The 26,435-nt window shown below is 34.9% G+C and overlaps 1 long non-coding RNA gene and 1 other non-coding gene across 2 annotated transcripts in view; both read right to left on the bottom strand.

The window, feature by feature from the left end:
• LOC128247695 (uncharacterized) overlaps positions 1-26,435 on the bottom strand; it is a 170,482-nt gene that overhangs the window by 66,607 nt on the left and 77,440 nt on the right. The window lies entirely within an intron of this gene.
• Positions 10,837-10,918, bottom strand: Trnal-uag (transfer RNA leucine (anticodon UAG)). Its single transcript has one exon. It is a non-coding gene; the product is annotated as a tRNA-Leu (tRNA).

Genomic DNA, 26,435 nt, shown 5'->3' with positions numbered 1-26,435 from the left:
CTCACATACAAGCAGTTGTTGAAATTGAGGTGGCTTTATTGAATAACATTATAGAAAAGAAGGGTTATTTTTATCCTCAAAGCATTTTATAAATAAAGTTATTGTCTGTTATTATATAGCTGTTTCCGATTCGACGTCTACCTTTGCAAAACCTCCAGCCTTCCTCTCTTTATCTTACCCTCATACTTTCTACCACACACTCTCTCTCACTTATCTCTCTCTTCCCGTTTCGCACAATTTATGTATATAAATATATATATATATATATATATATATATATATATATATTTGTGTATGTATGTATGTATGTATGTATGTATGTTGTAGCAAAAAAATCATTGCTGGCTATGAATTCTGTAGAAATATGCTTAACAAAATAAGATATGCCATAATATACATCCGGAAGAACTTGGAAGGACTTGTACCAAGCTTTGGCATTGAAAGTCATATTAACTTTCGAACAGGGCACAATCGCTGTTAAAGTGCTATAAATCCCACCCTTGCCATACTTTCTTGCAAAACGTGAGGGATCTACATGGGATGGATGTAGATGTCTCGAAAACAAAACTAGATCTCCTAATGTCAACAGCCCCGTATTAACTAAATTCACGGTAGGAAACGTAAATGAGAGCCGCATTATCAAGCTCTCATTCACCAACTATAAAAGGACGATTAATGAAAATGCAGCATAACTAACGGCGATGCTCCAGCATGGACACAGGTCTCGAACTGAAACAGGTGAAAGTGTAAGCGATTGTATATTTGCTCTTCTTTTCATATACCAAGATTTTCCGTCAACAATTGCATCTTGAATATTTAAAATCTAAATTGCTACGTTTTAAGTATTTTAAATTTAAAAATCTTCGTATTTATGAAGCTCGTTTTGAGTCATCATATAAAAGCAACGCAGGATTGTAAAGTGTAATAAATTATTTAGACGTGTCAAGTGGCAGAAACGTGAATCTCGGATTAACAACGGCGTAAAATCTAGGATTTAATTGCTGTTAGTATTATTAAATCTACTTCATGTACTGATTACAATTTGTTTGTGTATACGCATATTGCTGTGTATATACCCACATAAATATATGCCTACATACATATTCATACGTCAGTGTATATATATATATATATATATATATATATATATATATATATATATATATATATATATATATATATATATGTATGTATATATATATATATATACATATATATGTGTGTGTGTGTAAAGATTTATCAGATAGATATAAGTATATATATATATATATATATATATATATATATATATATATATATACATATATATATATATACACACACATATATATGTATATATATATATACATACTTGTGTATATATATATGTGTGTGTGTGTATGTGTGTATACATATATATATATATATATATATATATATATATATATATATATATATATATATATATATATATATGTATGTATGTATATATATATGTATGTATGTATATATATATGTATATGTGTGCGCATATGCATATATGTATGTATGTGTGTGTAATTAGCGGTTACTGTGATTTTGAATACATCATTAAATCACCTCATTAAAACCTCACACCACATCCCATTTTCACCTCCAACTTTGACATCTTTAAACTGAAGTATTCTCATCACAACGACCAACGCCATCTATTTATCCCCCCCACCATGCACACACTTCTCCATCTCCCTCCCCCTCGTACTCTCTCTGATTATTCTCCTCATACTTTCCCCCTTCTCTCTGCCAATCTTATCCCAACACCACCGACAACACGACTACTGCCGCCGCCGCTGCCGCCGCTGCATTAATAATTCATTAACATAAACAAAGTGAATTACATCTGAAGAACAATTAGATGATCTAAATTCAATAAGTAGTTCGGCTAATTAAGGACACAACACTCACTTTAACTCTCAATGTGGTCTACCTTTGCAAAACCACCAATCTTCCTCTCTTTATCTCACCCTCACACTTTCCACCACTCTATCTCTCTCTCTCTCTCTCTATCTCTCTCTCTCTCTCTCTCTCTCTCTCTCTCTCTCTCTCTCTCTCTCTCTGTCACACTTATCTCTCTCTTTCCATTTCGCACAATTTATGCATATAAATATATATGTATGTATGTATGTATGTATGTATGTAGTTATGTGTGAAGGCGGGAGGTCGATTGGTCAGTGTTGGACTCCAGGTAGCCAGGCTTGGCTTCGATTCCTGGACAGTACAGAGCCTTGTGTTCTTCAGCAAAAGACTTCATTTCACGTAGGCCCAGTCCACCCAACTGTAAATGGGTCACCCTGTGGCGGAACAGCCTACAGATCATTGGGTGGGGGATGAATTAGTCTGCTCGCCTAGCCAGCGAGGTAGCATCATTCGAGAGCTAACACAATGTCAAGCGCATAGTGAACAGCGATGTGTAACATCGTTTACTGCTTATTTACATTATTCATATTATTTACATTTGACGGATATTTGTCCTCATCTTGTTTGTTGTTAGCACAACGTTTCGGCCGATATTACCCTCCAACCTTCATCAGGTGTTCTGGGGGAATTTTGAACCTGGGTTCTCATTCCTAAAGTATTTTTCTTTCCTAAGGTGTTTAACATCGAAAAATACCTTACGAATGAGAAACCAGGTTCGAAATTTTCCCAAGACACCTAATGAAGGATGGAGGGTGTATCAGCCGAAATGTTGTGTTAACAACAAACAAGATGAGGAGAAATATCCGTCAAATGTAAATAATGTAAATAATGTAGATAATTTGTCATCTCTTAAATATAGGAGTGTATCATCGACTTTATGTAAGCATGTACCTGATGTGACCCAGCCTTCACTGATCGATACAACACACTTGGATGCACAACATTCCAGCCGTAAATGACAGTCGCAGGAGGGGACGAAACAATTGTCGTACTGAATAAAGACTGGAACCAATGCGTATGCTCTAAATTAAAAATGCAAAATGGCGACAATTTACCCATCGCACCCTGTGCACACACACACACACACACACACACACACACACATATATATATATATATATATATATATATATATATATATATAATCTGTTTTTGTTTAGTTTTTATGGGGTTTTCTCTTTCTTTTTCCTCTGTTTTATTAATTAACTATTTAGTGCACGTTCACACTCACCACTCGACCTTCTGACTGTTTTGGAGTACCTAATCTTCCAATTTCTCTCTGCCATTGGATTACGTCACCATATTCATTCGTAGTACGCCATTTCTGCACCATTGTGAATCGCTTTAATTTGCCCATGACTCTTCCTCTTCACTTTTCTTCCTTCGACTTCCACTCTCCTTCCTTTTTTCTCCTCCTTGCTTTCACCCACACCTGGATTATTGGCGCTCCGATCATCCACTCCATATTATTCGGTCAAATCAGAAATCCCAATTTTTGCGGATGAAACGGATTTGCACTGACATAGGGGATTGCTGGAAACTTGCAAATGCTTTTGTATATCATTATGTCAAAAGAGGTTACAGTGAATCACGATTAAAGGAAATAGCAAATGAAATATCTGAGATTAGCGAAGATAGTCAAACCTACAGGCATCGTTTAACTTATAAAATATCTTACAATCAAATCGCACTCTTCGTCTTTACTGTGAAGAGTTACGTCAAACCTTTTTAACATAATAATAATAATAATAATAATAATAATAATAATAATAATAATAATAATAATAATAATAATAATAATAATACAAAGACCTGCAAAGAGAGGTAACTCGAATGTGGAATCTAAAAACAGAAACAATTCCTATCATAGTAGGTGCCTTAGGTATAATAAAAAAAATATTCAGACAAATACATAGCAAAAACACCAGGACTTACAAATATATATAACATACAGAAAATTGCACTACTGGGCACTGCACACATCCTACGCAAAACACTTTCAATACAGTAAACATAAGAGCACCACAGCAAACCACAGCACATACCCAAGGCACACAGAGCTGCGCTCGGTAGTGAAGTGAAAGCATGTTATAAAAATAAAAATACTGAACAATAATAATAATAATAATAATAATAATAATAATAATAATAATAATAATAATAATAATACAAAGACCTGCAAAGAGAGGTAACTCGAATGTGGAATCTAAAAACAGAAACAATTCCTATCATAGTAGGTGCCTTAGGTATAATAAAAAAAATATTCAGACAAATACATAGCAAAAACACCAGGACTTACAAATATATATAACATACAGAAAATTGCACTACTGGGCACTGCACACATCCTACGCAAAACACTTTCAATACAGTAAACATAAGAGCACCACAGCAAACCACAGCACATACCCAAGGCACACAGAGCTGCGCTCGGTAGTGAAGTGAAAGCATGTTATAAAAATAAAAATACTGAACAATAATAATAATAATAATAATAATAATAATAATAATAATAATAATAATAATAATAATCCTTTCTACTATAGACACAAGGCCTGAAATTTTGGGGGAGAGTGCCAGTCGATTAGATCGAGGCCAGTAAGCAATTGGTACTTAATTTATCGACCTCGAAAGGATGAAAGGTAAAGTCGACCTCGGGAGAATTTGAACTCAGAACGTAACGGCAGACGAAATACCGCAAAGCATTTCGCCCTAAACTTTCTGCCAGCTCGCTGCCTTAAATAATAATGATGATGATGATGATGATAATAATAATAATAATAATAATAATAATAATAATAATAATAATAATAATAATAATAATAATAATAATAATAATAATGATAACAACAACAACAACGACAACAACGGCAATGATACCAACAACAACAATAATAATAATACCAACAAGAGCAAGAACAACAACAACGACGACGATGGCAACGATGATGAGAAGAGGAGGAGGAGGAGGAGGAGGAAGAAGAAGAAGAAGAAGAAGAAGAAGAAGAAGAAGAAGAAGAAGAAGAAGAAGAAGAAGAAGAAGAAGAAGAAGAAGAAGAAACAACTGCTACAACAAGAACATCGACAACGAGTAGAAGAAGAAGAAGACTTAAGAACAACAATAACACCACCAAAATGACATTTCCTTCAATTAGGTAAACGAGAAAACTTATTATGAGGGAAGAGCACCGTAAGGAAGATCCTCGAGAACAATCATGAATAAAATATCAATAATGATCATCATATTAATAATAGGTTCAACATCAACAACAACAACGACGACAACAGCAACGAAACTATCAATTATAACGAGAAATGTAGTAGGACTATTAGGAAGGAAATGGAGAGAGCAGACGACAAGGAAAAAAACATGTCGGCACCTCTACAATTAGAAAGGGGCGGGGGAGGGAGAAAATTGAAAACACCTAAAACGTAAGGATAATAAAACATGTAGAATATATATAAAAAAAAGCAACGAATATATTACTGTAGATTACGCACATACACACACAGAGTCACACGTACATACACACACATACACACACACGTATGTATATATATATATAAATGTTCGTATGTATGTACGTATGTATGTATATAAGTGCATAAATAAGATATATATGCAGACACACACACACACACACACACAAATCGATCGATCGATAGATAGATAGATAGATAGATAGATAGATAGATAGATAGATAAATAGACAAATAGACACATATATACATACATAAATTCATACATAGATTTATAGATAGATAGATAAATAGATAAATTGATGGATAGATAGATAGATAGATAGATAGATACATACATACATACATACATACATACATACATACATAAAGTTATAGTTAGATAAATAGATTGATAGAGAGAGAGAGAGATAGAGAGAGAGAGAGAGACATTGTAGCTTATGCGCATATGCGAACCTTTTTGCGTTTGCGCGCACGTGTGTAGGCATATTAATATATGCATAAATATTATATGTGTATACACACACATATATATGAAAGGCCATTCATACATACATGCATACATTCTCGTATATTCCACCTTCCATCTTATTATTTTCTTCCCCACCACCACTCGAACCAGAGAAATCAATTTGCCAACAAGAATTTAGGTCTTTCCCGCTCTCCGTGTTCATTAAAGCGAAATATAGTGATATTTCGCTTGAACAATTGGTAACAAGTGTAAACTCGGAGTAGAGACTAAACAAAATACCATTTACTTCTAAAAACAATAATATGTATTTTCACATGGGTTTATCTGCAGAGGTAAAATCAGTTCCGCTAAATTGATTTCAAAGATTTCTACTATTTTTGCACGGAATCAAGCTGTGAGAAGAAACCCGCTTAAGGGTTGGCTCAACTAAAAGCTAACGACGGTAACGGGCGATCTAAGGAAAATACTTGAAAGTGTACGGGAGATTGTATACCAGCGCCATCTTTGAAGTGTAGCCATGACTTGGCCAAGTGTTCTGTACCATTTATCTTATGAGTACTTTAAAGTAGTCTGTCGTCATTTATTCTGGTCACATGACCTGCCCATCTCAGTTGCTGATGACCAGGAAGTGATACCTCGCTCTTGATTCCACCTCTGCTTAACAGGTAACAACTGTTCTGTGCTCTAAAGTACACGTACAGATTGAACGAAGACAGCAAATAGGAAAAACTTCGATTTGATTACATATATACATCGACTAGAATTGTATGTATGTGTGTGTGTGTGTGTGTGTGTGTGTGTGTGTGTGTGTGTGTGTGTGTGTGTGTGTGTGTGTGTGTGTGTGTGTGTGCGTGTGTGTGTGTGTACTTTATTAAAAAGCAGCAAAAATCTCACAGAAACTGTTACTTAGAGATTCACGTTCTCGTTCGTCCGAGTAACAGTTTTTGTGATATTTTTCCTGCCTTTTAAGAAAGCATATAACTCTACCTCTGGTATTCGAGTACTATTTTTTTCACCTTGTTTCGCATTTATGTGATTACTCTGATATATATATGTATATATATATATATATATATATATATATATATATATATATATATATATATATATATATATATACATGTATATACATATATATGCATATATATACGTATATATAAATAATTATTAATACATATATATATGTAAGTATGTGCATGCGCTTGTATGTGTATGGTATATTTATGCGTATGTAAGTATGCATATTACAAGCATATATATATATATATATATGTATGCACGCACAGACATACACATACATAAGTAGATATACACATATAAATACCTTGCATATATGCAGATGCTAATATACACACACACATACACATTCACATATACACGCACACCACATGCACACACACACACATAACATAACACACATACATACTCGTCCGTATACAAGAAAAATATGACAAATTTTGGAAGTACCAAATTAGTAAAATGGCGAAGTCTGTAATTCGTCAGGCACCTTAGTTTTCGTGCTTCGGCGGACAAATCTTGCAAGATGGAGTGACAGCATTTCACGTTTGAACAAACAATTGACATATCGCCATATTGAGTGAAAGGTGGAACGGCTGAGGTGGTCGGTAAGACATCCAGGGGTTGCGGTTAGAGATAGAGAATGAAAAGACATAACAAGGCGGTGGAATGGTTATGTTCTTGAAAGACGCAAACTGAAATAACCCTACAGCCATCCTACACACTCATTCTCCAGTTTTCCTTTTATTTTAAAAATATTTCCAGAGTTATTTGTTCCATTCAACAAACATGGATGCGTATGAAATGATATTCTTCTGCATTTTGAAATGCCTGCTTTTTGGGGAGTGGGGGAGTTATTTCTTTGTTGTTTTTTTTTTTTGTTCTTTTTTTCTTATTTTACTTCTCTCAATGTGGAGAGGATAGATACGAGCTGAAGCCGTAGAATATTGGATTGGAATATTCGTGGAGTTTATTTACATAAGGTTATGTTAGCTGTTCAAATCCTTCTCGTGTAGATGTAGACATTGAGCCGTCTGAAGTCGATTGTAGGTGTAATCTGATAATTACTAGCTTTGTGTTTAAATCGGTGATAGTAATTGAAAAGAGGCGTACTCTCTTCCAGGAAATTCGTCAAAGGTGGGCGACTGCGACAAAATAAGTGTTAGGGCCAATGGGATTATTTGAAGTATGCTCCTAGAGATACAGTCCTATATTTAAGAGATGAGGAATTATGTACGTTATTTACATTATTTACATTTGACGGATATTTGTCCTCATCTTATTTGTTGTTAACACAACGTTTCGGCTGATATACCCTCCAGCCTTCATCAGGTGTCTTGAAGAAATTTCGAACCTGGGTCCTCATTCCTAAGATATTTTACGATGTTATTATCATTCTTCTACTTCTTCTTCTTCTTCTTATTATTATTATTATTATTATTATTATTATTATCATCATCATCATCATTATTCAGGTCACTGCCTGGAATTGAACTCGGAATCTTGGGGTTAGTAGCCCGCGCTCTTAACCACAACGCTATATGCGCGTGGGCAATTATGGAATGAGAACCCAGGTTTGAAATATCCACCCTTATTGCAGCCCCTATTTGTTCCATGTACTTCTCAAGAGTTTTGCTTGCTCTTCCCAGGGCTCCGACAATTATTGGTACTACTACTACTACCACCTTTTTCCCCGACCACGACTGCTTAACCTCCCAAGCTAACCTGTCATATCTCACGACTTTTCTTTCTTCCTTATCGCATACCCTGTTTTCAGCTGGGCATGCTATATCTATGATCCAGCAGAGTTTTGCTTTCCATGATTATTATTATTATTTTATGTTTGACTTTTGTTTTGCATTTGTACAAGTTGGATCCAAGTCTCACCCAGAGACCTCAAGAGACAACAAGTTAGAAGTTCATGTAGGTGTTATGCCTAGGGTACCATATATTTGGATTTGTACAGTTTTGTTCAAGTGAATGTTTAAGAAACCATAAGAAAATTATGTTTGCTTTAAAATTTGAGATCACATAGACAGTATTTTACGTAGGATATGGGCAGTTCCCATGAGCACTATCTTATTATTATTATTATTATTATTATTATTATTATTATCATTATTATTATTATTATTATTATTATTATTATTATTATTATTATTATTATTAATAATAATAATAATAATATTGTTGTTGTTGCTGGTATTGTTGTTATTGGTGGTGTTGTTATTATCATTCCACATCATAAACTGAAATGGCCATTGGAGAATGAATGGCTACAGGGAATGTCTTATGTGCATATTTAAGCTGTAACCTTAACAATGCAAGAAGGACAAGGATTTCCGTTGAAGAGATGAACGGATATATTCAACCATTATATATTTATATAAGGATGCAAACACTGAAGACTGTTGAGTGTCGTCACGTGGTGGAGTTAATGTGATATGTCATTCGTTATTGTTAAGAGCAGCAACAACAATGTCGACTTCGAAATTAGGTTCGACGAGATTCTTAATTATTCGACACATCTTTATCGACATTCTAATTACATCTATACTTACACACACAAACGTATAAATACATGCATACAAAAATATATGCGTATATATATATATATATATATATATATATATATATACACTCAGGTTTGGTAGATGAGTTCCGCAAAAAAATTTGTTTCAGGTGAATGTGGCACTTAAATTTAGGCACCAGAATTTAGTATGGTATTATCCATACACTTTCAAAATAAGGTGATTAAAATCAAAATAAGCAAAAGGATATATATATTGGGTTGGCCAGAAGTCACCCGGCAGTAAATCAAAGCCATTTAATTCCAAGATTTATTTATGTTTAACAACTGAATAAATTTAATAAAAGCATCTGAATATATGAGACATCATGAAAATTGTTCAAACTGAAGTCCTTCTTGAGTGACACATTTTTCCATTCGAGTCAATACAGAATTACAGATAGTATTTATGGAATTTTGATTTACTGTCGGGAAACTTTTGGCCAGCCCTGTATACACATAAACACACATAAACACACACACACACACACACACACACACACACACACATTCGGGTTCGTTTATTATTTCTCAATCTCCTTCTTTCCTTCCTTCTCTTCATGAAGATCTCTTAACCTCTTTCTCTCTCTCTCTCTCTCTCTCTCAGTCATTTGTGTACACACCATGTAATCACGTGACCGGCCAGGCTATCAGATGTTACGCATCGCTGGTCACAATGCGCTTTTGCAATGTTTTAGCGCCTCCAATTGGCGTCACACCGCTGGCTTAGCGAGCAGACCAACAATAACCCTTGATCGAACACAACGCGCTGCCCAATCAGGGAATAGTGGAAATTGTCATCGCCACGGATCTTATGATGAGATAAATACAGAGAGCTTTACTGAAAGCGATAAATAATTACGTGTGCATATTACGTTAAAAATTATTTCGGACAGAGAGATTCAAAGAATTGTAAAAAAATTTAATGTCAGAAATGAGAGATGATTAAAATCTTGGGTTTTACACTTTTGCTTGTTTCAGTCATTTGACTGCGGCCCTACTGGTGCACCGCCTTTACTCGAGCCTTTATTCTTTGTAACCCTAGTACTTATTCTATCGTTCTCTTTTGCCGAACCGCTAAGTTACGGGGACGTAAAGACACCATCATTGGTTTTCAAGCGATGTTGGGGGACAAACACAGACACACAAACATACGCACACACACATATATATATACATATATACGACGGGCTTCTTTCAATTTCCGTCTACCAAATCCACTCACAAAGCTTTGGTCGGCCCGAGGCTATAGTAAAAGACACTTGCCCAAGGTGCCACGCAGTGAGACTGAACTCGCAATCATGTGGTTGGTAAGCAAGCTACTTACTACACAGCCACTCCTACGCCTACAAAAACTATATTGCGTCAGCGGTGGGATTCGAACCCACGCCTCCGAAGAGACTGATGCCTAAAACCAGCGCCTTAGACCACTTGGCCACGCTATCGAAAAGAAATGCTGTTGGTTCTTTAATAATTTATGTAACAAACGGTAGAGTTAAACATGTAGCGAATATACAAACATGAATCTATCTGATTTAGTTCCAGGCACAACGTTGTGCCAGCGGTAAAGTGTACAATAACTGATTGGAAATGACACAATATGAATATTTGAAACGACACAGGCGTCTTCTCGCTGCATGTTTTAGAGTCAACGGAGACATTGTTGAAATATCAGAGAAGTTTGCATCTATCTTGCGTATAAGGAAATAGTACACGCAGTGACGGCTAAAAAAGCTCTGAAGACACTTCACTGTAAACACATTAGTACGACTATATATATATATATGTATATATATATATATATATATATATATATATATATATATTGCTTGTAAGCTTGTTACTTATTCTATCAGTTTCTTTTGCCTAGCCGCTAAGTTACGGGGACCAAAACACGCCAACAGCGATGGTGGTGGGGGACAAACACCTACATAGAAGCACACACATACACACACAAACATAAATATATATACATACGACGGGCTTCTTTCAGTTTCCATCTACCAAATCCACTCAGAAGGATTTGGCCAGCCCTATGCTATAGTAGAAGACACTTGCCCAAGGTGCCACGAATTGGGACTGAACCCAAGACCATATGGTTAGGAAGCAAGCTTCTTACCATACAGCCACTGTATATATACAGAGAGACAGAGACAGAGAGACAGATATATAGAGTGATCGATACAGAGAAAGAGAGGGAGAGAGAAAGGGAAAGAGAGAGAAAGAGATACGTTTGTGTTTAACTATGCCTGCGTGTCTGTGTTTATATATTCACATTTATATAATGTGAAAAGAACATTATTTAGACATTTATCTGTCTGATCAGGAATCGATTAGTCTATCTCTCTTTCGATCTTGCAATCGATCAAGCCATCCTTCTTTTATTTATCTCAATTTCTATTCCCTCTTCTATCCATTTTTTTTCCTACTTCTGCCTACAATATTATCCATCAATTTTTATGTTGCATTATGTATTCCATACTGTCTCTATCTACCCATCTGTCTCTATAACTATTTATTTATAAATCTACTGTGATATGTAGCGATATAGAAATATAAGTGAGACTATGGATAATTATTCTCATTGAAATGCATATGTTATACGTGTGTATAATACACATCTGTGTGTATGAGTGTGTGTGTATGTGTGTGTACATACTTATGCTTGTATGTATGTATGATATATGGCTCTATGTAAGCGCGTATGCAGAGACATACACAGATTTTCGAATGCATAAATGCTTGTACACTCACACACACATAAACACACACATACAGACACATGTACACACACACACACACAGACATATGCATGCAGATACGGATGTTTTTATGTAGTATGTATTTATCTATAGTGTATTTCAATTATACAGTTTGTTTCTTCTTTAAAATTACTTGTATTTCATGTCTACATATTCACGCGGACGTTTTTTACGATACACATGAATAATGTGTGTGTATATATATATATATACATTTGTCTATATATAAATAGATGGTTAGACACACATTTATACACACACACACATATATATATATATATATATATATATATATATTTATAGATTTACGTACATATGTAAACTTCCATATATATGTTTGTGTACCTTCATAATTATATATACATATCTACCTATTAATGTGAATATATATATATATGCTGGTGTGTGTGGGGGGGGGGGGGGGTGTATAGTTTTATGAATATATATCCCTATGTTATTGTATAAATGTTTTAGGAACATATCTGTGATACAGTGTGTCCGTTCCGAAAATGCTTCCAGCTGTAGAAAGATAATGCACAGTTCGCATGTCTGCCAAGATTTTGGTAAGAGCCACTTCCCTGTGGCACCATTTGCAATTGTCTCCTTAGAATTGCGAACTGAAAAAAAATGCCTCATTAAACATATTGACTAAGTATTTACACGCAAACACACGCACCACTCCACGTATATATAGACACTCTCATACAGACACATACATACGCAAACTTATATATACATATATATAGGTATTTATATGTATATATATATATATTTGTATATATATGTATATATATATATATATATATATATATATATATATATATATATATATATATATATATATATATATATATATATATACATATACACGCACATACATATATTAAATGTATTATATATATACATATGTAAAGAGTGAGAGAGAGAGAGAGAGAGAAATGAGAGACGTTCAGAGAGATTGCTACAAATATATTCATACCTACTCATATCCATAAATATATATACATATGTGTATATATATATATATATATATATATATATATATATATATATATATATATATATATATATATATATATATATATATATATATATATATATATACATATATATATATATACATACATATATATATACATATATATATATATATATATACATATGTATATATATATATATATATATATATATATATATATATATATATATATATATATATATATATATATATATATAGGTGTATATATACATATATAGGCATATATTTATAGATATTTACATGCAGCTATTCACATTTATACCATTTCTAGAGAATTTCGTAAAAGTGTACATGTTGCATATTTCTAGTTTATTTCAAGGGTTAGTCAAATACATTCACCAGTTTTTCAATTCATTTTGCATACAATGAAGCTGCCTACAGGGGACAAGAATTGTGAAAGGTGCTGATCCCTGAGGCTACGTCGATTTAGCTATCTAACCATGCTTCTGCCTGGTATCTATATCTCTTTACCCATCTTTATATCTACCTATCTTTGCAACAAAATAAATAACACTACACATACACTCAGGCATATATATATATATATATATATATATATATATATACAAAAACATACACACATCAATGCACAAGCATATATATATATATATATATGTATGTATGTATATGTGCGTGTGTGTGCTGTTGAGTCTGAGGAAAGTCATTCGCTTTTATTGCCTCATTATTTAACACACGCACTGGTAAAGTTTCCACTCATTTATTTATATTTCCTAAAATTTTCGTTGCGTCTTGCAACCTTCTCAATAGACGTTTGAAAAATAGCCGTTTGAAAAATAAATAAGTAAATGAATGGAAACTTTACCGGTGCGTGTGTTAAATAATAAGGCTTTAAAAGTGAATGACTTTCCCCAGACACAACAATATATGCTTCAACACACGAACTCGCATCAAGAATCTTGCAAACCAAATCCCAAAACGAAGTATATATATATATAGCTTCTATGGTGTAGCTGAAGCAAAATGTTCTTTGTTTTTTTCCTTAACTCCTTGGAGATTTTAGGTATAGTTATAATAATGTGTCCATCTGTTCTAATTTAATTAAATTCTATATCCTTGAGGATTGCTGAGGATTGCTCTGCATCTAAATTGATGTAATGATTACATTGTTCAATTAAATGGAGTTGCATGAAACGATCGTACTGCACTACCTCTGGATATCCTTGTTGCTTATTTTGATTTTAATCACCTTTCTCTGAAATTGTATGGATAATACCGTACTAGGTGCCTAAACTTAAGTACCATTTTCACCTGAATCTAAATTTTTGCTTATATATATATATATATAAAATATGTCGATATGTATGTGTATGTATGTGTGTGTATGCACGTATATTTCCATGCAGTAATTACGAACAAATTCGAAATTTCGTTGGTAGTATTTATAATTATCTGGAAATGAACCCTATTTTTTAAAGATGTGTTTTAGAGAAATCGGAAGTGCTGACTCCCTTCGAAGATCTCGTGAGATATGAGATCTATTTTATAGTGAAACTTCTAAAACATCTGTAGGTCGTTTGTACGAATTGAACATGCGTACGAATTGAATCGTTCAGGTTCGATCGTCTGCGGAGAAATGACTACTATTTATTCATTTATTTATTGACTTTTATTTCTTTCTTTTTGTTGTTGTATTTGTTTATTTTTTTTGTGGCGGGATTGAAAGAGAGCACAATATGGATGTTGAGACGACTAAAAGTGATTTAATGAAAGTAACCTGAGAAGTAGGTACCATAAAAGTGAGAAATGTTCCAGCTGGAACAAAAACGACCTCCATACCGCTTGAAGGCAATTTTTGTATTTCAAGCCGAAGGGAAATAACTCTGAGTGAGTCATTGTGGCTGACGATATGTGCATCTCTGATCACGAGCGGAAGTTGTTGAGAATGACATCATAGCCATGTGTTGAAAAGAATTCTTTGGGATTTGGATTATTCACCTCTCAATACATATATATTCAGGGACCTTTTAAGCAGGATGGGCTACTCGACCTGAAGAAAATTCTAACTGGGCCCCACCTGCAAAGTCATGCGCTATTTATCTTGATATGTGATATGTGATGTATGTGCCTGGTGTACTCAATAATAATGATATATATGCCTCTCACACAATAATAATAATAATAATAAAATAAGCACAGGCATTATGACTACGGTGTAGATAATTACCATGGTGGTGATACAGGTAATAGTTAAGGTGGTCATAATTATAGTTATAAGGCTAGTTTCTTTTTATAGAGATGTTGGTAATGGTGGTGGTGGTGGTGGTGGTCGTCGTCGTCGTCGTCGTGGTCGTAGTCGTTGTTCTCGTTTTCGTCATGATAGTGGTGGTCATGGTAGCGTTAGTGGTAGCGATGGTGATCAGCACCATCGGTGGTGTTGGTGTTGTTAGTATTGACAGTGGCAACGTACGTGGTGTTGTAAAGAGGTAGTTGCTGAAGGAGGGGATGGTGGTAAAGTTGTTGTCGTGTGGGGAATATCTGTGATGATGACGATTGCAATGACCGTGATAATGGTGGTGGGAAAGCTGTGGAGGTGAGAGTAGTAGTGACAGATGATGTGTTGCTAATGGTAGCTGTCATGGTGGTGGTTGTAGTGGTTGTAGTGGTTGCAGTGGTTGTATACGCGCTCGTTGTCGAAAGTTAACTTTTTTTTTACTTCCATTCTTTGACTTTAGGAAACTCGTGATTAACGAAATCCACGTCATCGCCTGTTGTTTCTGTTCTGGCTCTTATTTTTCTTCTTCTTCTTCTTCTTGCTGTTGCTGCTACTGCCGCTGCTGCTGATGTTGTTGTTGTTATCGTTGTCCTTGTTCTTGGTGTTTTTTGTTTATGATGATGTTGTTGTTGCTGTTGTCGATAATGATGTTGATGGTGATGCTATCGTTATTTTTGTTTCATCTTCCCAACCACTGTTGTCCTCCTCGTTACATCATCATAAGTCATCAGATTTTCTTTCTGTCTTCCTTCCATTTTAGATTCCTTCTTCAACCAATTGATGAGCCTCCAAAATGTCCTCACATTTTCATTCACTTATTGTTGTAGACGCTATTGTTATATTGTTATTCCTCTTTTTCTTCCTATTCTATTCTTCATCTATTTACTACTACCTCTGCACCTCTTCTTCTTCTTCTTCTTCTTCTTCTTCTTCTTCTTCTTCTTCTTCTTCTTCTTCTTCTTCTGCTTCTTCTCCTTCTGCTTCTTCTTCTTGTACTACTACTGCTACCACCACCACTACCACCACCATCACCACACCACCATTACTACTACTACTACTACTACCACCACACCACTACTACTACTACTACTACTACTACTCCTACTACTGCTTCCACTACTACTCCTACAGCTCCTCTTTTTCTCCACCATTTTGCTCTTATGTTCGTTGCTACTTTTGATATCCATATTCTTGTTACTATTTCACATACTACGCTGGCTCATTCGGCTTCCTTCTGTCGCAGCAGAAACTCGAACTACAATTCTCCCCCTCTCTCCTGTCACTCCCTTTCTCATTCTCTCTCTCTTTCTCTCTCCCTTTCTTTCTTTCTTTCTTTCTGTGTGTACTCACACGCATCCGGGCACGTGTAGCGCAGCAGCTGTATAATCTTTCCACAATCTCCTCATCAACACTTTTCGTCTCTCATTTATTCATCTTAAGAATTTAAAGCTGAACAGTTGAAAGAGTCTGGTTTTCCAATGCATAATACCAAACTTTCTGGAACCCATGTCTTTAAAATATTTTAGTAAACAAGTCATAAAGAATGAAATGAACTCCTGGGTCAAGCAGATGGAAGATTTGAGGTGAAACAAACACCTTTAAATATCGGTTTCAATTATGGCAGAAGGCCAGCGATTTCGAGGGGAGGCGGCACGTCAATTTCATCGACCCCAGTGTACAACTGGTACTTAGTTTATCAACTGCGAAAGTATGCAAGGCAAGGGTGACCTCAGCGGAATCTGTACGTAAAAACGGACAAAATGCCGCTAAGCATTTTGCCTGGCGTGCTAAAGTTTCTGCTAACTCGCCGCCTTCTCATCTTGAAATATCGGTTTCAAATTTTGGCACAAGGTTAGCAATTTCCGGAGGAGGGCATAAGTCGATTACACTGACCCTAGTACTCGACTGGCACTTACATTATCGACCGCAAAAGGATTAAAAGTTAAAGCCGACCTCCACGGAATTTGAACTCAGGACGTGGAGACGGGCTAAATGACGCTAAGTAACGATTTTGTCAGCTCTCTGCTTTACCACATTTTGAAATATTAACAATTATATCGGAAAGCTATAATAAGAAAATAGGTTAATTGTCCTATGAGAAGTACAGTGTTTGGCTGTGATTAAACATCTGTACAAAATTTTGTTTTCCATACAGGGTTCGGCAAAAGTAACGCTCTTTCACTTTTGTATTATTCATAGTTTTCTGCTTTGTACAGGATGGTGCACGACCTCACTGTAGGTTAAACGTTCGGGAATGGTCAATTCTTAATTTTGAGAGGAGGAGTATAGTACGACGGAGCGCAAGTGAGTGGCCATCACGATCACCAGACCTAACACCACCCGACTTTATCTTGTGGGTGTATTGAAAAATCTTGCTTGTTCCCTGAAACCGAAAACGATTCCTGAATTAAAACAAGCAATTTCTGTTACATTTTCTACGATTAATGGGGAAAGGTGTCAAAAGGTTTGTAGAAATGTTGCCGGCAATGTTCAGCATTGTACTAAAAACGTAACCGGGGCTGGGCCTTTTGAACATGTTAAATTTTTTCTCATAATGAATTACGTTGATTTGTTGGAACAATACTTTATAAATTTCATAAAACAACAGCAATTAATTTTCATTAATTGGTTTTCTTTGTTTCTTTAACTTCTATAATAAATTGTTATATAATAAAATTTACGAAAGAAAACAATTTTTGTACTGTAGAAATTGCTAAATTAAAAAGTGCGTTAATTCTACGGCATCCTGTATTTCATTAATATATATATTTAGACTCTGCCAAAATATACAACGTAAATGAGCTAAAATGGTTTCCGTACCTTGAACCCACTAGTACATATTACATTGTAAAAACCTCATCGTTTGCTATGATTGCCAGAATTATGAAGTTATGTATGTGAAATTCGTCAACTTCTGACGATGAAACAAGCGACCTCCTATGAGGGTTTTAATAGAATGCAAAATTTGTCGGCTGGAATCTCATTTCAAGCTGCAGAATAGCATCGCCGAAGTGTTTATGAAACATATGGTATAAAACTTCTGTATCTATGTGTATAACAAAGTATGCCATACAATGACAGATAATTATCATTTGATGTACACCGTATTAACGCAAGAGTCACCAATAGTTTCTTGCCATTAAGACACGTGGTTATGCAAGTTTTATAACGCGCCTTGTGACTCCAAACAATTTTCAGACTTTGAGAACTTGGCTCGTTCTATTTGAAAATCAGACGCTGGAACATGAGAAACCGCGAGAGAAAAAAACCCGGAAGATTGATACTAAAACTGAAATAAGAAAGCAAAGGGAGATTAAAAACGGAAAAAGAAAGGAAAGAAAAGAAAGAAAATTAGAGTTACGTCCTCTTTGACTGTAGAAGTCATAATTAAACTAGTTACTGTAGAATAATTCAAAGGAGCTGGGTCCAAAATCTGTTTTATAGCTACTCAATCTGCAAAGTGTAATGTCCTCCAGATGACAAAGGAAACTTGTCCATATGCTTGCATTTGGTGAAAATCCCGGATCTGGAATTAAATAGGATGGTGGAATTCTTGGCCCTAAAGCTATGCATAATTTGCAGTCATATTTGGTATTGTTTCTAAGAACACTAGAGGATTGAAAGCAAAGTCTAAATCGGCAAGATTTGAACACAGAGACGTAAATAAAAATCAGAACACGCTGCTCTATTCGATGCTCCACTGATTTTCCTAATCCACAGTTCTTAGATTATTTACGAAAGAAAAATGAAACCAAGGTGCATCAATAGATATTTGAAACCTGATCAGGCTTGTCTACTCAGCCAGTGTATTACCTTCTGGTTCAGTGACATTGGTCACCCACTCGGAAATATTTATGTAACTGTTTGATATTTTTAATGGATTCCTTCAAAGTTACTGGAGACCATTATCTGAAGACTGCGCGTTAGAATCACTTGTGTTGCCTTGGCAACCACAATTACGTTCAAGCAACACGGTATTGCTTGAATACATTTTTGTAATATTTTATAAGTGCAGCCATTGCTGTAGTTGCTATTGTGACTGTTGTTGTTGTTGTTGTTGTTGATGTGTTGAAGTTGTTAATGCTGGTGTCGCTACTGCTGTTTTGTTGTTGTTGTTATAATGCTGATGCTGTCGTTATTGTTGCTGTTAATGACGTTGATGTTATTCTTGTTGGTGGTGATGTTGTTGTCATAATGATGTTGTTGTCGTTGATGTTGTTATGATAATGATGTTGTTGTTGTTGTTGTTGTTGTTGTTATTTGTGTTCAAAACATTGTTATTGTTCATCTTGCTTTTTTTATGTTTTTTCAAACTGTTTGCGTTGTTGTTGTTGTTGTTGTTTACAATTCTTTACCGTTGTTTTTTTACATGTATTTTTAGGTTGTTTTTGCTAAATATTTTTGTTGTTGTTGTTGGCACTGGTGGTGCATGTTGTATTTACTGTTGTTGTTGTTTTCCTGTTACTCATGATTATTTCGTTGATATTTTTTTACTCAATATTACTGTTTTCTTTTCTTTTCATTTCTGTAATGTTGCTTCGGTTATTACTCGTTGTTGTTCTTGTTGTTGCTGTTTCCAGAGTGTTTACGTCGTTGATGCTGTTGCTGCTGCTGATGATGATAATGATGGCGACGGCGATTTCTTTTTTTCCAGTTTTTTTTTGTCTGTTTATTACAGTTATTGAGGTTGTTGTTTTGCTGCCATGGCAGAATTGTTACAGCGTCAAAAGTAGAGAGAGTCGACAGAGCTGTAACAAAATTTTCCCCGGTTCTTTAGGTCTTGTGTTCAAATCTCACTCAAGTCATTGTTGCCTTTCATCTTTCCACACTCGGTAAGATAAAGTACCAGTCAAATAATGGGGTCGATTTAATCAACTAACACCTCACAGAAAATTTCTAGGTTAGTGTCAATCAAGGCATTATTATTATTAATATTATCATTATTATTATTATTATTATCATCATCATCATCATCATCATCATCATCATCATCATCATCATTATCATCATCATCTTCATCATCATTATCATCATCATTATCATCATCATTATCATCATCACTGAGTGAGAGAGCAGTGCATGCCATCAAAGTGATACTGGGGTAGAATATACGAAGTCCAGTATACTCATCATGACTACCCGTCATGCATTACATGCATTACAACTATATGTGCGCGACATGGTGATCTCATATCAAGATAAACAGTACATGACCTCGCAGGTGGGGCCCAGTTAGAATTTTCTTCAGGTCGAGTAGTCCATCCCGCTCAAAAGGTTCCTGAATAAGGTTTGTTTAAGGATGTTGAGCAAAACACCCATGTTTATTATTGTTAGTAGTAGTAGTAGTAGTAGTAGTAGTAGTAGTAGTAGTAGTAGTAGTAGTAGTAGTAGTAGTAGTAGTTCTTCTATCTAGCTTTGCTAATTCAGATTTGTTGTTGATGTTGTTATTGATGCTGAATATCTTAGTAAAATACTGCCCAAGTATTTACAGTCGTCACCAGATTCGAACCATTTAGCTTTGGTTTCATTAGCCTTCTCACCCTTCTGATGTACTCCTCCTCAATTTTCGTTTTCATTTCTATAGTTCTCTGTCAGATTCTAATAATCCTAGACACTTGTAACTCTCTTCTTTCAGTGATTTTAATGTCTGGACATCTGGTAATTGAATGCCTTCACTGTTCACTACCTGTCCCTTTTGTATGACTAATATTGCACACTTATCTATGCCAAATTCCATGCCTATATCCTTTGCTGAAGAGTCTTACAGTTTGTATTAAAGAATCTATATCTCTTTTATTCTTACTAAGAAGCATCAGATCATCAATGTAGAACAAATGGTTAATTTTCCCATTACTATTTCTGAACTGATACCCAGCCTTTGCCCTCCTTAATACCAAACTGAGAGGGATTAAACAAAAGACAAATATTAAAAGGGATAATGAGTCTCTTTGAAAAATTCCTCTCTTGATATTAACTTTCCCTAAGAGTGTCTCACCTGAGTAGAGATCTACTTTCCCTTTTTTCATGCTAAAGCTAATTAATTCTCTTTTGTTGTCTACAATACTGAATATACTCAAACGTTCACTTCTTCATGTGTGTGGAATCATGTCATAAACCTTCTTATAATCTATCCATGCTATTGTTAAAATTTTCTTTCTGGATTTTATTTCATTTAGAACTACTTTGTTTATGTATAATAGATCATGCTTTTCTCTAGCCTTTTCCCTGAGCCTTTCTGTTCTTCTTGCAGCGAATTCTGGCTGTCAAGGTGATCGTAAATGCTTTCTGAGAGCATTCCTGTCAGCAGCTTCCATACTAACGGTAAGCATGTGATTGGTCTATAATTACCAGTTGCTTTTGTTTTTCATAAGAATTATTCTCATTCCGTTCATCCAATTTGATGTTACTTCTCCATTCAGGCAATCCTGAAGTCATTCCTTCAGTCTCCCATGTAAACTGCTAAATTTCTTTAGCCAGTATCCTTGAACTAAATCTGGCCTGGATCCTTCCAATTCATCATTTTTCCTAACACTTTACTCATTAATGCACTAGTTAGTCTTAGATCTGGCTGCTTCTCACTCACTAGTTCTACCTTCACTTTCTTTAACCATACTACATCTCCATTATGAGTGACTGGCTTATTCCAGATATTACTCCAGAACTTTCTAGATTCTTCTGCATTAGGTTTCTTATCTTCAGTACTTTCTCCTCTATTTATTTGGTTATAAAGTCTCATTTTGTCTGTCTCAAATAATCTATTCCCTTGATACTCATCTATTCTTTTTCTTACGTCTTCTGCCCCTTACGTCTTCTATTCCTTACGCCTTCTGTCCCTTGCGTCATCTGGTTTGAGGAAGACAGACAGTTTTCCATTGTGCGATGGGCCTCGGTGAAAGTGATTGCATAGAGAACGAGATTGGAAATGCTGAATACAGACGACATTTTGCTCTTCTACCAAACTCTCGCTGGTTTCTTTTCATTCCCCTTCGCGTGAAACATGAGCGTAGGGATTAAACTAGTGACTTCCAGTTAATTTGTTGAAAAGGTCGTAGAGATTGCGCGATTGACTTCTTTGAATGCGCTATCCCTCAAAATTCGCCCTTCGACTGCAGACTACCACTAAAATAGAGCGGTTTCACAAACACTAAGGGTGGTTCTAGGCCTGTGGGTTTCCTTCACTAGCCCTACATAGCTGCTCACATTGTTGGAAAGTTTTCATTCATTCCATATTTTTACAAATTCGTTCACCAACTTTATTTCTCTTTTACAGCCGAAACTATACAAACCATTCAAAATTCGTAATGTCTCTCTATATGTTGCCCTTGAGGTAAATACTAGCCAATAAAGAAATTATTATTGTTATTATAACCATTATTAGTTAATATTTTTATTTTGTTCTTATTAGTTAGGATGAACGAACAACCATTACTATCAGAGATATTGCTAAAAGCATCATCATCATCCACGTAATCAACAACTTGATCAAAACTCATCGATTTATGTATAAGATTTTAATATGTCTGACACGATTATAAATAGCTATGGAGAAGACAACGTGTGTCTGTGTGTCGTCGACCTAACCACGGCATATATAAGCATGCATATACGTGTGTAGGAATGTATGTGCATAAATATGCATATATTTATGTATATCTGTATACATATATATACATATATATATGTATATATTTATATATGCATGTATATGTATATACATATGTATGAATGTATATATATGTTTATTATATAATTACACTTAGATACACATATATATGTACATATATGCATATATGCATTTAAACACATATATAAAATGTATATATATACGTGTATGTGTGCAGATCTGTGTGTACTTCCGTATGTTCGGTGTATGTTTGTACGTCCGTGACTGTATGTGTGTGTGTGTGTGTGTGTGTGTGTGTGTGTGAGTGTGTGTGTGTGTGTGTGCGTGCGTGCGTGTGCGTGCGTGTGTGTGCGTGTGCGTGCAAATCATAAATGCTGTATTTGTTGTGTAATCATGCGACCAGAAATTGCCAAGTCCACCATTTTCAAAAAATAAATAAAATAAAGTAAAATAAAATAAAATGAAATGAAATAAAATAAAATAAAACAATATTTTGCCATTAACATCTCCAACGTTACGAAACTATAGAGATATGCTTCATAAAAAAACACTATATTTTCCCTTTGAAAAACAAAATGAGAATAATAATAACAATAATAATAATAATAATAATAATAATAATAATAATAATAATAATAATAATAATAATGATAATAGTAATAATAATAATAATAATAATAACAAATATTATTTAATATTAGAAGCATCCCATAAAAAATATTATCTCTATCTATATCCCAGTATTAATATATTTCTAATGCTGTGTTATGGCGGTTTATAATAATTGTAGTTACAGAAGAGACGTGCAGGAGTGCTGACAGCAACAGTAACGGCGTAACCGCTGCTGCCACCACCAGCAATATTAATCCGAGCAGCGGCAACAACTGCAGCAGGACTACAGAGAATAATTCTTGCATTGTGTAGGGCTTTATGTATTTGTTTAATGGTTTCTGAATGTTGCAATATATAACTAAGAACTGTACAGCATAAAATACTTGAAAAACTATTATGAAATGTTATTTCGTGTTGTAAGTTTTTTTGCCATGATTAGAATGATGAGTGATAAAGACTAGAGAAGAATGGATCAAATTCCTTGCGGTTTTAAGTTAAACCCGTATGTTTTGAGATCAAATCCGACCAACGTCAGATCTATGTTATATATTTAACGTATATAAACAGTTGATGGGCCAGTTACTGCAGTACTTGTCCTGAAACAACATCTTGCATCGACTTACTGCGTTAAATGTACAATACTAAAATTCGTTCTAACATCTGCAAGTGTGAGCGTCGGATGGATTTTGGTCATTTTAGGCTTTTTCAGTGCCTCTTCGCAACATCAGCGAATGTTTATTCCCAATTTCCCTGTATCAGATACGACAAATTCTCATGCGAGCATCTGGCTTGATATGTGTAAGGAACATTAAGAAAGGACCCAAAAGCCGAGGTGGATTTGTTGCTCCCACTGGCTGCTGCTGCTGCTGCTGTTGGAGCGGATTTTCATCTCTGTCTCTCTCTCTGTCTGTCTCTCTCTCTCTCTCTCTCTCTCTCTCTCTCTCTCTCTCTTTCTCTCTCTCACTCTCTCTCTCTCTCTCTCTCGCTCGCTCTCTCTCTCTCACTCTCTCTCTCTCTCTCTCTCTCTCTCTCTCTCTCTCTCTCTCTCTCTCTCTCTCTCTCTGGTATTTATTCAGTTCTTAACACAAGACATATATAAGAGATGTTATCTCAGGACATATACTGCAGTAACAGATAGATAGATAGATACATACATACATACATACATACATACATACATACATAGACAGACAGGTAAACAGGTATTTGTCTGTCTCCAGGAATTTAGAACAAATGTCCATTTCCTTTCGTTAAAATTAAGCGATGTCGACTGACAGAGAATTATGACAATATATATATATTTACATTTATTTACATATATAGATATAAACATATACATACATATAAATAAACATATATATATACATATACATATATACATGTATATATATACATATACATATATACATGTATATATATACATATACATTTATGTATATATATATATATATATATATATATATATATATATATATGTATATATATATATATATATATATATATATATATATATATATATATATATATATATATATATATATATATATATATATATATATACATGTGTGTGTGTGTGTGTGTGTCTTAAATATAAGTTTTGCGCATAGAATACAAAGATATTTCTGAAAGATACTTAGTGTCAGGATTAATTTATCCAGTATTTCCTGCCATTTTGAAGACATCTCAAACGCACTTCTGAGAAAAACATAAAAATAACAGCAGAGAAACGCACCAACAGTTGCCGCATTAATAGATACATTAGCACCGAAAGAGGCGGTACGTGAAGAAATATAAATGAAGAACAGCAATGGCCACCCTCTGGCGGATTCCGTCTCAGACGGTGTGGCCACCACTGGAATCTAAGGTCGTAGAGTCAGGATCGTTCCCATCATCATCACCCTCCTCCTCCTCCTCCTCCTCCTCCTCATCATCATCATCATCATAATCACCATAATCTTTATAACCATCGTCATCATAGTCATTGCTGCTCATCATCATCATCATAGTCCTCGTTTATCACCATCAACGGTCACCTACTACAACTTATACGGCCATGATAACAGTTGCACCATATATGGAGCTCTGCTATCAGTATACAGAATTGATCGCATGATAGATAGATAGATAGATAGATAGATAGATAGATAATAGATAGATAGATAGATAGATAGATAGATAGATACATTTCTTTTATTAGCCACACAGGGCTCAACGAAGATGGGACAAATACAATGTAGAGCTTTTCTTTTTGGGAGGGGAAGAAAAACAAAGGGGGGGGGGTCGATCAAAAGGGATCGTAGGAAGGAAAAGGGGGTAGTTCGATCAAAAGGGATCAAAAAATAAAAAGAAAAAAAAAGGAAAAAGGGCGATCAATAGGGATCGTGTATCACACAGTAATGTTCTCGTGTAAAAGGAGGGGAGGACAGTTTAGGTTTGGCCGTGGAAAGAAAAGCCTACGGAAAAGACCACGGTAACCTTGGTCAATAGATAGATAGATAGATAGATAGATAGATAGATAGATAGATAGATAGATAGATAGATAGATAGATAGACAGATAGATAGATAGATAGATAGATAGACCGACAGATAGATGGATAAAGATATAGATATATAGATATATATATATACCTTTACACAGAAACACAGACAGACAGATAAACACTCAGACACACACACACACACAATATGTAT

Source organism: Octopus bimaculoides, chromosome 4 (assembly GCF_046866305.1).
Source record: "Octopus bimaculoides isolate indiv1 chromosome 4, ASM4686630v1, whole genome shotgun sequence".
In the NCBI taxonomy this organism is placed as follows: domain Eukaryota; kingdom Metazoa; phylum Mollusca; class Cephalopoda; order Octopoda; family Octopodidae; genus Octopus; species Octopus bimaculoides.
This window is presented reverse-complemented; position numbering and strand designations above follow the sequence as displayed.